Source organism: Anser brachyrhynchus (genome assembly GCF_964034855.1).
Source record: "Anser brachyrhynchus genome assembly, contig: SCAFFOLD_158, whole genome shotgun sequence".
Lineage (NCBI taxonomy): Eukaryota > Metazoa > Chordata > Aves > Anseriformes > Anatidae > Anser > Anser brachyrhynchus.
Window position 1 is genome coordinate 131,659 of NW_027663810.1, and position 4,489 is coordinate 136,147.

Consider the following 4,489-nt stretch of genomic DNA (forward strand, 5'->3'; position numbering starts at 1 on the left):
ATTGTAAATTTGGTCGTCGCCTAGGAGAGTTCCTGGTTGTCCTAGTTCTGCGCGGATTAATAGGCTGAGTGCGGTGCCGACTATTCCTGCTCATGCCCCGAAGATGAGGTACAGGGTGCCAATATCCTTATGGTTAGTGGAAAATAGTCATCGGTTGATGAAGGTGACGGGTAAGATGGCTGAGTGTTGAAGCGTTAGGCTGTAGTCCTTTTTACAGAGGTTTAATTCCTCTTCTTATCGGCTCTGTAGTGAAATTCATGTTGAGTTGCAAGCTCATCGATGCGCACTAGGGTGCGTCAGGGTCTTTGTAGGCAGAAGCCAATTGGTTTAGGCATTTAGCTGTTAACTAGAGTTTTGTGGGATCGAAGCCCATCTGTCTAGGGAGGCTTTAGCTTAATTAAAGCGTCTGACTTGCATTCAGAAGATACAGGTTAATATTCTGTAAGTCTTAATGTGCAGAAACTAAGAGGGTTTAACTCTTATTTAAGGCTTTGAAGGCCTTCGGTTTGGGGTGTTATCCTAAGTTTCTAGACAATGGCATGTATTATTGGGGACAGGGGAAGTAAGAGGATTGATAGTGAGGCAAGGACCGCAGTAGGTGTGCTTGGGGCTTTGCTAGTGTATCATTGTTTTATGTGGTTAGAGGAGTTGGGGGGAAGGGTAATTGTTGAGTGGTATGCGAGGCGTAGGTAGAAGAAGAGGCTGAGCAGTGATAGCATGGCAATTGCCATGGCTGCTGGTGTTATTTCCTGTTTAGTTAGTTCTTGGATGATAAGTCACTTTGGTATAAAGCCTGTTAATGGGGGGAGGCCTGCTAGGGATAAAAGTACTAGTATTAGGGTGGCGTTTAGCACTGGGGTTTTTGTTCATGAGGTTGTGATCATGGATAGGTTAAGGGCTTTGATTTTGTTAAGGGCTAGGAATACGGCTGATGTTATGATTGTGTATAGGTAGAAGGTAAGTAAGGCCAATTTGGGGCTGTAAACTAGGATGATGGCGATTCAGCCTAAGTGGGAGATGGACGAGAAGGCTAGGATTTTGCGTGTTTGTGTTTGGTTCAGTCCTATTCAGCCTCCTAGTGCTGTTGAGGCTAGGGCCATGGCGGTGAGTAGAGCTGGGTCGAGGGATTTGGATGTTAGTAGGAGCAGGGTTAGTGGGGGGAATTTTATGAGGGTCGAGAGTAGCAGGGCTGTTATTAGTGGCGATCCTTGTAGTACTTCTGGGAATCAGAAGTGAAATGGCACTAGGCCCAGTTTAATAGCGATTGCTGCTGTCAGTAGTAGACAGGAGGTTGGGTGGTTTATTTGTGTGATGTCTCATTGGCCGGTGACTCAGGCATTGGTTATGCTAGAGAATAGGACCAGGGCGGAAGCAGCTGCTTGGGTTAGGAAGTATTTCGTTGCGGCTTCTACTGCTCGTGGGTGGTGGGATTTGGCAATTAGGGGAATGATGGCTAGTGCGTTGATCTCCAGTCCTGTCCAGGCCAGAACTCAGTGGTTGCTGGAAATTGTGATGGTGGTGCCCAAGATGAGGCTGAAGGTTATGATTGGGGTCACGTAAGGGTTCATTAGTAGAGGAGGGGGTTAAACCATCATTTTCGGGGTATGGGCCCGATAGCTTGATTAGCTGACTCTACTAGAAAATAATATAAGGGAAGTATGGAGAATTTTGATTTCTCTTGTGTGGGTTCAATTCCTACTTTTCTAAGGTCAACAGGAAATGAGAGGGCTGTTATACCTCTATGTTCACTTTATCATAGTGACCCTTTGTAGTTCAGGCACATTTCCTTATGTAAGGAGGTAGGCCTGCATAGCAGATAGGTATGCTGATGTGTCAGAGGCACAGAGCTAGTGTGAGGGGTAGGAAGTTTTTTCATAGTAGGTGCATTAGTTGGTCATATCGGAATCGTGGGTATGAAGCTCGGACCCATAAGAAACCAGAAGATAGTAGGAGGACTTTTGTGGCTAGGATGACGGGGAATAGTTCTGTGGGTGGCCCTAGGGCGCTTGGGTTTAGGAATATGATGGCTGTAAGTGTATTTATTAGCATAATGTTCGCATATTCAGCTAGGAAGAATAAGGCGAAGGGTCCTGCGGCGTATTCAACGTTAAACCCTGAGACTAGCTCAGATTCACCCTCTGTGAGGTCAAAAGGAGCTCGGTTTGTCTCTGCTAGGGTGGATACGTATCATATTATTGCTAGGGGTCATGAGGAGAAAATGAAGTATAGAGGCTCCTGTGCGACGGCAAAGGAGCTGAGTGTGTAGCTTCCGCTTAGTATGATTATTGATAGCAGGATTATGGCCAGTGTCACTTCGTATGAAATGGTCTGTGCTACTGCCCGTAGGGCTCCGATTAGTGCGTATTTTGAGTTCGAGGCTCAGCCTGATCATAGGACTGAGTAGACGGCTAGGCTTGACATGGCTATTAGGAAGAGAACTCCGAGGTTTAGATCTGCTAGGGGAAATGGGAGTGGTAGTGGTGCTCAAGTGGTGAGGGCTAGGACAAGGGCTAGTATTGGTATCAGAATGAATAGAAGTGGGGAAGAGGTAGAGGGTCGGATGGGCTCTTTGGTAAATAGTTTCAGTCCGTCCGCAAATGGTTGAAGTAGGCCAAAAGGCCCGACAACGTTAGGGCCTTTGCGGGATTGTATGTAGCTTAGGATTTTCCGTTCTACTAGGGTTAGGAAGGCTACGGCAATCAGGATTGGGATGATGTATAGGAGGGATATAACGAGGCAGCTTAGTGTTGTTATTTGAATCATGGGTGAAGCTAGGGAGAGGATTTGAACCTCTGGGGAAAGGGCTTAAGCCTTCTGCACTTGCCGGGCTCTGCCACTCTAGCTGGTCCTTTTCTAGGATTGAAAGTGGTGGGGGAAGGCCCTCTTCACGGTTTAGTTGGTTTCACTGCTTAGAGCGGGGGGGGGGCGTGCTTGTGGTATTGGCCCCACTTTCCCGGTCCTTTCGTACTGGGGAGAGTGTGTCATAGATAGAAACCGACCTGGATTGCTCCGGTCTGAACTCAGATCACGTAGGACTGTTAATCGTTGAACAAACGAACCCTTAATAGCGGCTGCACCATTAGGATGTCCTGATCCAACATCGAGGTCGTAAACCCCCCTGTCGATATGGGCTCTTGAGGGGGATTGCGCTGTTATCCCTGGGGTAGCTTGGTCCATTAATCAATTATATTGGGTCTGGTCACTGTTAGCACTTTGAGGGGTAGCTCTAGGTAAAGAGGTATGGTCTTGTTTTTGGAGGATTTGTTCTCCTCCAAGGTCGCCCCAACCGAAAAATATCGACCAGGCTCTGCGATGGTAGTGGCCCCAGTGGGGTTGATTGAGGATTCGCGGTGGTCGTTGATTTTTAAGTTCCACAGGGTCTTCTCGTCTTATGTTCACATCCCCGCTTTTGCACGGGGAGATCAATTTCACTGATTATCTGTGAGAGACAGTTAAGACCTCGTTTAGCCATTCATACAAGTCTCGATTTATGGGACAATTGATTGCGCTACCTTTGCACGGTTAGGATACCGCGGCCGTTAAACCTAAGTCACCGGGCAGGCATCACCTTCAATTGTAAATTTGGTCGTCGCCTAGGAGAGTTCCTGGTTGTCCTAGTTCTGCGCGGATTAATAGGCTGAGTGCGGTGCCGACTATTCCTGCTCATGCCCCGAAGATGAGGTACAGGGTGCCAATATCCTTATGGTTAGTGGAAAATAGTCATCGGTTGATGAAGGTGACGGGTAAGATGGCTGAGTGTTGAAGCGTTAGGCTGTAGTCCTTTTTACAGAGGTTTAATTCCTCTTCTTATCGGCTCTGTAGTGAAATTCATGTTGAGTTGCAAGCTCATCGATGCGCACTAGGGTGCGTCAGGGTCTTTGTAGGCAGAAGCCAATTGGTTTAGGCATTTAGCTGTTAACTAGAGTTTTGTGGGATCGAAGCCCATCTGTCTAGGGAGGCTTTAGCTTAATTAAAGCGTCTGACTTGCATTCAGAAGATACAGGTTAATATTCTGTAAGTCTTAATGTGCAGAAACTAAGAGGGTTTAACTCTTATTTAAGGCTTTGAAGGCCTTCGGTTTGGGGTGTTATCCTAAGTTTCTAGACAATGGCATGTATTATTGGGGACAGGGGAAGTAAGAGGATTGATAGTGAGGCAAGGACCGCAGTAGGTGTGCTTGGGGCTTTGCTAGTGTATCATTGTTTTATGTGGTTAGAGGAGTTGGGGGGAAGGGTAATTGTTGAGTGGTATGCGAGGCGTAGGTAGAAGAAGAGGCTGAGCAGTGATAGCATGGCAATTGCCATGGCTGCTGGTGTTATTTCCTGTTTAGTTAGTTCTTGGATGATAAGTCACTTTGGTATAAAGCCTGTTAATGGGGGGAGGCCTGCTAGGGATAAAAGTACTAGTATTAGGGTGGCGTTTAGCACTGGGGTTTTTGTTCATGAGGTTGTGATCATGGATAGGTTAAGGGCTTTGATTTTGTTAAGGG